Here is a 12,426-nt window from a genome sequence, read left to right as displayed (position 1 = left end):
TTTTGGTTTAATGGAATATGGAATCCATTAATATGATACCTAATAGCTACATTATTTTGTTTTAGATTGCATACTATAAAAAAAAATGTTTCTTAGAAAACAAAAGATGAATACTAAGTAAAATATATAATTCCTCTATTTCAAAATTTAATATTACTAGTTAACTCTGAAGTTCCCCTCAAGGCTTAATTTTAACTAGGAAGTAGTAGAAAATTAGTGTTTTGATGGCGGTGTGGGAAGACACCGAGTTAGCGTCTCCCCACAGCTAGGGCACCCGCTGGCCACTGGTGGGGGACCCTGATGCCCAAGGAGACAGGAGGAACCCCCAAGTGAACCAGTAGGATGTGGGGGGACTGAGAGGGGAGGAGAAGTGGAGGCCAGACAGGATTGGCGCCACTGAGGCTGGGGAGATCAGGAGAGGCAAGCGGGAGGGACCCTCTGGGAGGAGCGGCAGAGGAGCAGAGGGTGAGTGCCTGGCCCATTTGGGCCGGGGAGCCTGCTGAGTTCCCAGGCTGGTACCCCACCCCCGCCACTGCCCCACACCAAAGCCCCCTTGAGGCTGCGTGGGTCCTGGGGGCATAGACGGAGGTGAGAGAGATCAGGAGAGGCAGGCGGGAGAGGCCCTCCAGGAGGAGCAGGAGAGGAGAGGAGGGCATTAGCCTCACCCACTTGAGACCAGGAAGCCTGTTGGCCTCCTAGGTGAGGTGCCCCTGCCCTCTGAGACCAGGGGTAGGGGGCACGACTGGGCCCATTCTGTTCCTTGAGCCTAAGCCCCACCCAACACAGCCCCCAGGACCTTTTCCAGCCCCGTGGGTCCTAAGCATAGGCCCTGCCCACCACCCAAACATCACCTTTGCTTCGGCCCTGCCCTCCACAGCCAAGGTCTTCCCCCCCCTTTTTTTTCTTTTCTTTTTATTCCTTTTCCGTCCTCCTCTTTTTTACCATTCTGGTACTGATGTACCTTCCAGTTGTTGATTCATCTATATTTTTATTTTTATAGTCTTTCTAACATATCTGTTAGTTTCCTAGTCTAATTTTGTTTTTCACTTTGTTATTGTTCTCTTTTTTTTTTGTCACCCCATGCAGCTTGCGGGATCTTGGTTCACAAGCTGGGAGTCGGGCCGAAGCTCCTGCGGTGGGAGCTCTGAGTCCAAACCACTGGACTAACAGAGAACCTCAGACCCCAGGGAATATTCATCAGAGTAAGCTCTCACGGAGATCCTCATTTCAGCACCAAGATCCAGCTCTACCCAACAGCCTACAAACTCCAGTGTTGGAAGCCTCAGGCCAAACAACCAGTAAGACAGGAACACAATCCAACTCATAAAAAAAAAGAGTAAAAAATAAAAGGGAGAGAGAGACAGCAAAAAGTATGTCACAGATGAAGGAGCAAGGTAAAAACCTACAAGATGAAATAAATGAAGAGGAAATAGGCAATCTTCCAGAAAAAGAATTCAGAGTAATGATAGTAAAGATGATCCAGAATCTCAGAAACAGAATGGAGGCACAGATTGAGAAAATACAAGAAATGTTTAACAAAGATCTAGAAGAACTAAAGAACAAACAGAGATGGACAACACAATAACTGAAACGAAAAATATACTAAAAGGAATCAATAACAGAATAACTGAGGCAGAAGAACAAATAAGCGAGCTGGAAGACAAAATAGTGGAAATAACTGCCGAGGAGCACGATAAAGAAAAAAGAATGAAAAGAATTGAAGACAATCTCAGAGACCTCTGGGACAACGCTGAACGCACCAACATTTGAATTACAGGGGTCTCAGAAGAAGAAGAAGAAAGGGTCTGAGAAAACAGATGAAGAGATTATAGTTGAAAACTTCCCTAACATGGGAAAGGAAACAGTCACCCAAGTCCAGGAAGCACAGAAAGTCCCATACAGGATAAACCCTAGGAAAAACACACCAAGACACATATTAATCAAACTAATCAAACTAACAAAAATTGAATTCAGAGAAAAAATATTAAAAGCAGCAAGGAAAAACCAAAAAATAATATACAAAGAAATCCCCATAAGGTTATCAGCTGATTTTTCAGCAGAAACTCTGCAGGCCAGAAGGGAGTGGCAGGATATACTTGAGGTGATAAAACAGAAAAACCTACAACCAAGATTACTCTACCCAGCAAGGATCTCATTCAGATTCGACAGCGAAATCAAAAGCTTTTCAGACAAGCAAAAGCTAAGAGAATTCACCACCACCAAACCAGCTTTAGAAAAAATGCTAAAGAAACTTCTCTAGGCAGGAAACACAAGAAAAAGACGCGCAAAAACAATCAAGAAAATGGTAATAGGAACATACATATCAATAATAACCTTGAATGTAAATGGATTAAATGCCCCAACCAAAAGACACAGACTGGCTGAATGGATACAAAAACAAGACCCATATATATGCTGTCTACAAGAAACCCACTTCAGTCCTAGGGACACATAAGGACTGAAAGTGAAGGGATGGAAAAATATATTCCATGCAAATGGAAATCAAAAGAAAGCTGGAGTAGTAATACTCATATCAGAAAAAATAGACTTTAAAATAAAGACTGTTACAAGAGATAAGGAGGGACACTACATAATGATCAAAGAATCAATCTAAGAAGAAGATATAACAATTATAAATGTTTATGCACCCAACATAGGAGCATCTCAATACATAAGGCAAATGCTAACAACTACGAAAGGAGAAATCAACACAGTAACACAATAATAGTAGGGGACTTTAACACCCCACTTACACCAATGGACAGATCATCCAAACAGAAAATAAATAAGGCAACACAAGCTTTAAATGACACAATAGACCAGATAAATTTAATTGATATTTATAGAACATTGCACCCAAAAGTGGAAGAAAACACTTTCTTCTCAAGTGCGCACAGAACACTCTTCAGGATAGATCACATCTTGGGTCACAAATCAAGCCTCGGAAAATTTAAGAAAACTGAAATTGTATCAAGCATCTCTTCTGACCACAATACTCTGAGAAAACCATAATTCAAAAAGAGACATGTACCACAATGCCCAGTTCACTGCAGCACTATTCTGCCCAGTTCACTGCAGCACTATTTACAATAGCCAGGACATGGAAGCAACCTAAATGTCCATCAACAGATGAACGGATAAAGAAGATGTGGCTCATATACACAATGGAATATTATTCAGCCATAAAAAGAAACGAAATTGAGTTATTTGTAGTGAGGTGGATGGACCTAGAGTCTGTCATACAGGTGAAGTAAGTCAGAAAGAGAAAAACAAATACCGTATGCTAATGTATATATATGGAATCTAAAAAAAAAATGGTAGTGATGAACCTAGTGGCAGGCCAGGAATAAAGATGTAGACACAGATAATGGATTTGAGGACACAGGGTGGGAGGGGGAATCTGGGGCGAAGTGAGAGTAGCATCGACTTATATACACTACTGAATGTAAAATAGATAACTAGTGGGAAGCAGCAGCATAGCACAGGGAGATCAGATCGGTGCTTTGCAATGACGTAGAGGGGTGGGATAGGGAGGATGGGAGGGAGGCTCAAGAGGGAGGGGATATGGGGACATGTGTATGCATGTGGCTGATTCACTTTGCTGTACAACAGAAACTAACACAGTATTGTGAAGCAATTATACTCCAATAAAGGTCTATTAATTAAAAAAAAAGAAAATTAGTGTTTCAATGGGAGACAAATAATGTTACACAAGAGAGAAAAATTCATCTATAAATTGCTTGTAAGCTTTTTCTTTTGGTCCCATGGGACTAATTCAAACAATACAATGATGTCAGCAGTTAAAAGTCTCTTAGAATTTCCATAATAAACTCTTATTTGCAAGGATCCTTATCCTGAATATTAAAATTATTTATAAATTATGTTCTTTTTCCTTAAACTTAATTATAACTTAACAGACTAAATAATTTAATTATTTAATTTTTTAAAACTCTGGTTTAAACATATTTTTTAAATATTTCAAGGCTTAAACTTTATTCTGTGTTAAATATCACTGGCTATCTCTCAAATGTGTTTTACTTGGATATAAAAAGGCAATGTAATTTCATTAAATGTCACATAAAATATCAATAATATTTCAAACAAACATAATTATTTTTTTGATGAAAGGATAATTACTACAATGAAATGAATGTGAGTTCTGTTACTGAACTGATACAGTAAGTTTTTCATTTAAAATGGCCTATATATTTTATACTTTTCTAGATGTGAAAATATGTGTTTTTCTAATTCAGTATTATAAGTATATATCTTTTCAAAGCACTTAAAATGCTGAGTACTTTATTCTGTCTTGAATATGCTCATAGATCTTTCACATACATAAAATGTCTGCACAGTTCCTCAGGATTGACCTTACCTGATACTGTTTGTTCTGCAACACCCCACAAAAACAAAACCCCACAAAGGGCCTCATGGCCCTTCCCCTAATCTTTTCCAGGCTTCTCCTCAACTACTGGAAAAGGGATAAAATAAATATTTACACTTTTTATTTTACTCAAGTTTCATCAAAGTCATTTTATTGGAGTGTTTTACAGAATAATACTTTGTAGGAAACAGCTGTCCTGAGTTAAAGCCTATAGAAGCCTCCATGAGTAACTTCCTAAAATACATGTCTAATTTTGAATTTTCATCTGACGCATTTAGACATAAATTTTATAAAACAAATGTAAATAGTTCGGTTTGTACTTATTATTTTTCTATTATTTTGCTTCAATCAAGAGGCAATAAATCATTCAAAGGAAAAATACTTCAAAATATATTTTTGGGAAAAGAGAGTTTCATCACAGATGACATATTTTCTTATGGGATCCAAATAAATATAATTATCTATCTATCTATCTATCTATCTATCCATCCATCCATCCTACCTACCAAACTATCTACCTACCTATCAATCAATTATTCACCTATCTATACCTACCTACTTAACCTATGTATAAATTGATAAGGTTGTAAGTTTGTTATCCTTTTAAAGATTGAGCAAATAATGCAATGTCAATACCACTTGGATTTAGTAAATAAATAAGGTAGAATTCTGGTAAAAAAACTAAAATTGCACTTAATGAAATTTATACATTTATTTTGCAATCTTTTTCAATTTTTATTATAACCACCACAGCAATAATTGGTTTCATTTTCTCTTAAACAGTAGGCATTTAGACATAGCCACCTCTATGCTTTTTAGGGATTCCCATACGAAATTTATAACTGAAAGTTTAGAGTTTGCTATTAGATTTGTTGTTCTTTTGTCCTTGTGAGTTTGTGTGTTACAAGTTGACAATCTAACAGATAAGCAGAAAATGATGCAGAGAACAACGCAAAATTAAAAAGTAATTCTACCTCTATAACACATTATTATAATTCAATTTCTAAAACTGCTATAAAGCTTATATAGCTTGTAAAAAGTACTATTTTCAATATACAATTGATGGAAAATTACACGTGTAACATTACCATGTCTATATGAAATACTATTGAATTTACTGAAGAAACGATGTTGAGGGTTTTCTCTACCCTGTCATTCAATTTACCTGTTTTGAATACCAAAGAGAGACATTTGTCTCAGCTTTAAGTACCACAAAAAGCTTTGTTTTCCTGATAAACTTATTTTATTATATGGAACAAAAATCCTGACAGATCCTTATGGAGATTTACATTATTAAAGGCTCTGAGAAATATTATTGTAAACAGCATTGCTTAATTTTGTTCACTCCAGTGTTTGTCTATCTATGTATCTATCTATCTATCTATTTTTGTTAGAACCTCATTCTTCCTTTTGTTTTCTTGTTAACATGCTATAGAACTAGTGTCCATTAAATGGTACTTTGAAAACTTCTGGTTAGAATCATTATAGTATATATTTTTGAGTGCCAACTTTTTCTTTGGTTTCATTTTCCTATTTTCTTTCCCTTTCTGTTCTCTTAGCCTTTATCCATCAATGTTTTTCTATTTCATGAAACCTTACAAGCTTTATCAGTGCTTTCATATGGAACAGATATATATATTAAATAAAATAGGTAAAAGTGAACAACAAAAATTATTTAAATAAAAAATACTTATTGGGTAAATGGTACTATATGAGACACTAAAAGGACTCTAGAGAATTTAAAATCTGAGCATAGAGTTGATTTCAGTAAATAAATAAAACATAAATATGGATTCACCTGAAGTATGGTCAATGCCATTAAAATAGATTAGAAATTATAAGAATAAAAAGGGTTTTCAAGGGAAAATCAGAGGTCCAAATAAATCAATATTAATAAAACTGAATTCTAGTATACCAAAAAAACTTGAAAATGCTTATGATATTCATGGCATTAGGATTCTATTTATACATTAAAAAATGTTCAAGAGGTCACTATTGTTGCTACAACTGCTAATACTACTAGGTATAAGATAATGCCTTCACATCCATTTTCTGGACTGATTTTCAAAAGTCTCTGGGGTGGACACAGCATTCCATCATGAACCTGATTTCATGACAAGGAGACGGGTGCCTGGGTCTCTACTCTTTCCACAACACTGCATTGCCTTTTCATTGCTAAATATGAAATTCTGATCCTGATGTCATTTTTTTTTTCTTCTATAGCTGCCTATGAGATTCCTCATCCATCATGGATCCTCAGAAATGGAACGAACCTTACAGGCCTAGTAATCCAACTCCCTTACATTATAGATGAAGATAATGAAGGAAAGTCCAATCAAGATCACATTGGTGGCTGATTGCTGTACAGTTTACAAAACCAGCTGAAGCGTTGTGCTAGACAGCTTGAAGCTGGGTACAGCTGACGGATTTGTTTGGCTTCTGAGTATTGCTTTAATTATTAGCTCAACACTCAACACATCTGAGCTTCTAACATATCTAGGTTATCTTCTTATCTTTCATTATAATAACTGAGGGCTTGGAAATCCTTAGAAGAAGCTTCAAGACTTCTTGCCTTTCTTGTTTTGTCAGTCATGAGCTACATAATATCATTCTTAAAATTCTAGGCTATGACAAAATAGAAATCATACCTATACACCCTTCTGTGCTCAAGTGAATTCCCTGCCTCTCTCTTATCTGACCGGGGGAGTTCCAAATCATTCTTCTGGAAGCAGCTCAAATTTCATCTGTGAAGCCCTACATGTTACCACCTGGTAACAGTTAGGCAAGTTTATAACTTCTTTTACCCAGAAGATACGCTCTTCAAGGGAATGCCCTATGTTTTATTCATCCCTGCACCCTCAGTACCTAATACAGTACCCTGGCTCTTTTTAGATGCATCGTATATCCTGAATGAATGAAGACAAATTGATCTGATTGTACAATAGTTTAGATTTCCATATAGAAATTTTAGACAAAATTTTTAGGCATAATCAAAAGACAACATAATAGTGAAATATTTATAGCACATATGATAAAAAGCTAGTTTCCTTTACAAAAAACAAACTCTTAAAAATCAGTAAAAACCAAGGAATGATCCAATTAAATGAGCAAATGAGATGAACAGGCAATTCACAGAAAAATGAATGAAATGTATGTAGGAAAAATATCACCAGCTCATACAATGTAATGGTATCTCTTCTTTTTCTCTTCAGCATCCATTATTCCTTCTTCCTCTGTGAACCACTCCTTCCCTATTCTTGGTCTACCTGGTTCAGATGGGCTGACTCTATTACCAGACCTTTTGGGTAGTCATGTGATCCAGACCTGTCAATCGGCATATTCTATCTATATGGCCAGTAAGATTGGTACAGAAATGAGCACATGGTTCAAGTTATTCCAATGAAACTTTGCTGAAACTACCTGGGAAAGAAGGATTTTCTGTTTCTGTTACAAAGGCATCACTGCTATAACACAGAGAAGCCAGACTGAGAATGATGCCAATGCAGAAAAGTAGCAGATATGTTGCATCCCACAACACCGGGGAGCCCTTAGATCCAGTTTACCTGAACTGACCCATCTCTGTATTTCTCAGTGATATAAGCCAAAACAACTTTATATTTTAAAGTCAGTTTAAGTTGATTTTCTATTATTTGGAACCAAAGATCAGAAGTACACTGGCAATTCTTAAAATGTCAAACAAAAATTATTTTTATTCATTAGGCTGTCAAAAATTATTGTTTCGTAATACTCGTTGGCCAGGGTATAACAAACACGCTATCTCATAATACGGTTGGTAGGAATATAATTGGTATAAATTTCTTGTGGGGAAAACTGGTAATACTTTTAAAAATATGCACATGCTTTGTTTGGATCTAGTAATTCCACTCTGAGGAATTTATAATATGGAGAGAATAAGATGCAGGATAGTTTTCACAGAACTGCTTGAAATGGCAAAAAACCAAGCAAACTAAAACTGGAAGTAGTCTAAATTTCCAATAAAGGAGTAGTTACACGATGACACACCCACACTGCTGTATATTATGCAGCTAATCAAAAAGGCTGATTAGAAAAAATTCCAAGACACATTAATTGTGTCAGAAATTATGCCTATAATTATACCCTAAAATAAGATAAACAAGGTCACTGTTCTCATGAAGTTTGCGTTTAAATGTAGGTGTGTATTTGTGCATTTTGAGAATGTGTGTGTATGGGTGTGTGTATGTTTCTGTCTGTCTGTAGAGACAGAGACAGACAAAATATAAATAAGCAATTTGGAAACTATCAGCGATAAGTGCTCTGTTGACAATTACAACAGAGTAATAGGATAGCAGCGACTGTGTGGAAAGGGAAGGCATCTCTCAAGAACCCCTGAGCAGGGACATGAATGACCGGAAGAAGCCAGTCATAAGAAATTTTGGGGTGAGAGAATTCAAGATGGAGGACGAGCTAGTGCAAAGGCTCAAAGGGGGGCATGATGGTGTGTTCAAGGAACAGAAAGAAAAGCAGTGTGACTGAAGTGTAACAGACGAGAGGAAGAGTTTATGAGATGAGGTGAGAAAGTGGGTAGAGGCATATCATACGGCTTTGTAGACCAGAGCGATGAAACGTATTTTATGGTAAGTGCAGTGGAAAGTCACTGAGCGGTTTTAAGCAGGAGAGAAACAAGGTTTGAGTCAGGCTTTACAAAGGTACCTCCAATGGTTCTGTGGAGAATGGATTAGAGATAATATTAAATTATCATGACTAGTACTAGGATTGAAAAAAGCCAGTTGCAAAACCAGCATCATTTAGCATTATCAATGTTTCTCTAAAAATCCTATAGAGTGTATATGTAATATATTTTTGCTTAAATAGTCAGAGAAAAATTTTTGCAGAATATACATGAAACTATAATAATAGTTGCCTCTGGGGAGTGAGAATAGTGGAAATCTTTAGTTTTCCATCACCTGTTTTTACTATTTGGTTTATCCCGTGTATAGAATTTTAGATGGCTTTTTAAATTATATGACCCAGGAATATCGTTCAAATGTGAACATTTTAACTTTCATAAATTTTAATAAGTTATGGTAACTTTATATTTTAGCTAGCAAACAATAAATATCATATACTTCCAAATATAAATTCCTGTTATCAATCTTCACTGATATTTGAATTGCCATATATCAAACATTTAAAATAAGTTAAATGACAACATGAGGTAAAAAAGACAAATGTAGAAGATGAGATATTCTACAGGAGAGCTGGCATGGTTTCTTTAATAAGTCACTATCATGAAAAAAAACAAGGGTAGTGGTTAGAAACTATTCTAACCTAAAAGACGTTTAAGAGACATAAGAATCAAACATACTATGTGGTCATGGGACTTATACAGCAAAGGAAACCACCGACAAAATGAAAAGATAACCTACGGGATGGGAGAAAATATCTGCAACTGATATGACCGAGGGGTTAATACCCAATGTATACAAAAAGCTCATACAATTCAATATTAAAACAAACAACCCAATTAAAAAACAGGCAAAAGACCTGAATAGAGATTTTTTTCCGAAAAACACATACAGATGGCCAACAGGCACATGACAAGACGCTCAACGTCATTAATCATCAGAGAAATATGAATCAAAACCAAAATGAGGGACTCCCCCAGTGGTGCAGTGGTTAAGAATCTGCCTGCCGATGTAGGGGGACACGGGTTCAAGCCCTGGTCTGGGAAGATCCCACACGCTGCGGAGCACATAAGCCCATGCACCACAACTACTGAGCCTGCGCTCCAGAGCCTGTGAGCTGCAACTACTGAAGCCCACATCCCACAACTACTGAAGCCCACGTGCCACAACTACTGAAACCCGCGCACGTAGAGTCCGTGCTCTGCAGCAAGAGAAGCCACTGCAATGAGAAGCCCGCACACTGCAACTAAGCCCCCGCTTACCGCAGCTACAGAAAGCCTGCAGGCAGCAACAAAGACCCAAAGTAGCCAAAAATATATAAATAAATAATCAATTAATTTTGAAAAAGAAAAAAACACAGTGAGTTATTACCTCACAGCTATCAGAATAGCCATCATCAAAAACACCACACACATAATAATTGTTGGTGAGGATGTGGAGAAAAGGGAACCCTCGTGCACTGTTGGTGGGAATGTAAATTGATACAGCCACTATGGAGAACAGTATGGAGGTTCCTCAAAAAACTAAAAACAGAACTAACATACGATTTAGCAATTCTACTTCTGGGTAGAATTTGAAGAAAACAAAAACACTAATTCAAAAAGACACATGTACCTCAATGTTCATAGGAGCACTATTTATAATAGCCAAGATATGAAAGCAACCTAAGTGGTCCATCAAGAGATGAATGGATAAACAGGATGTGAGATATATATATATATATATATACATATATACTCACACATATATATTGCATATATATATACACACATATACATACACATATATATATATCACATATATACACACATATATACATATATATATATATACATACACACACACACAAACACACACGCAATAAAGTACTACTCAGCCATAAAAAGAATGAAAATTTCATCATTTGCAACAACATGGATGAACCTGGAGGGTATTATGCTTAGTGAAATAAGCCAGACAGAAAAAGACAAATACTGTATAATATCACTTATTTGTGGAATCTAAAAAATAAAACAAATGAATAAAACACAACAGAAGCAGACTTATAGATATAAAGAACAAATTAGTGGTTACCAGTAAGGAGAGGGAAGTGGGGAGGAACAAAATAGAAGTAGGGGATTAAGAGGTATAAAATAAACTACAGGATATATTGTACAGCACAGAGAATATAGCAGTATTTTATAGTAACTTTAAATGGAATTAATCTGTAAAAATTTTGAAACACGATTTGTACATCTGCAACTAATATAATATTGTATATCAACTATACTTCAATTTAAAAAAGGACAAGAAAAAATAAATTGCTTATTTCAAAAAAAATGTACTGTGTGGTCCTTGACTGAATCCTGGTTTGAACAAACTAATTTTTTAAAGACATATGGTAGGCAACTGGGAAAACCTGATTATGGGCACAGTGTTACACAATATTAGGGAATTACCATAAGTTTTGTTAGGTGTGATGATGGTATTCTGGTAATGTAGGAAAATGTATTTTTCATACTAAAGGATTTAGGGATAAAGTATGGTATCTTTAATTCACCTTAAAGCACTTCAGTAAAACAACAAAAAAAAAGCTAAAATGTTGGTAATTGTAACATCTAGGCACTGGGTAAATGGGTATTAATTATTGTTGGTACTTTTGAAAAATTTTATAATAAAAAGTCAAAATAACATAAAAATTGAATGTAAAAACAAAGAAAAATCATTCAAATTTTAAAACATATGGTGCTTATGTTTTAGGTTGTTCTTATTGATAAGAATCCTTTTAATTTGGAAATTTATGTTTGTAAAATGTGTGAACATTTTGTTCTCTTAAATAGATTAAATCTCCCCTTTGCAACTTTATGCACACTATTAATTTGCTTAACGTGGCCTTCCATCATCAGGTGAACTTCAGCTAGTCACAACACAGTTTCCACATACATTCTTAAGAAATGGAGCCTGAAGTAAAGAAGCATTAGTAAAAGGAAGTGTAGGAATTATATTTTGTTGGCTATAATTGAGTGTATTTCTTTTAATACTTTTTCATAGGATGAATAAACACAATTAATTATACTATGAAGAAAGATAAATTTTGAGCCAAAGTTGCATTTTGATTAGCAAAATTTATGAGCACGTTAGTAGGTATGTCAGTTCCACATAGAACCAAAATCTCTGGAGGTAGAGTGGCTCACTCCATGCATTCCTGTTGCCTCTGCTCATATCCGACATGACTATCCTTAGTGTACGACGTTTAGGAAAGGTGGAGGGCACCTAGGAGATAACTTAATCACTAGGCTTTTTTTTAAAAAAAAGTATATTCTACCTAATGATTGTAGAGAAATAATAGGTAAGAAATGAAAGGAAATAGAACCTATGTAACTAGTGCAATTCATC

The 12,426-nt window shown here is 35.8% G+C and overlaps 1 protein-coding gene across 7 annotated transcripts in view; it reads right to left on the bottom strand.

The window, feature by feature from the left end:
* The window catches only part of NBEA (neurobeachin), a 620,064-nt gene that overhangs the window by 78,261 nt on the left and 529,377 nt on the right, over positions 1–12,426 (bottom strand). The window lies entirely within an intron of this gene.

Source organism: Phocoena sinus, chromosome 18 (assembly GCF_008692025.1).
Source record: "Phocoena sinus isolate mPhoSin1 chromosome 18, mPhoSin1.pri, whole genome shotgun sequence".
Taxonomy (NCBI): Eukaryota; Metazoa; Chordata; class Mammalia; order Artiodactyla; family Phocoenidae; genus Phocoena; species Phocoena sinus.
Note: the sequence above shows the minus strand (reverse complement) of the source record. Positions and strands in the feature narration are given on the sequence as shown.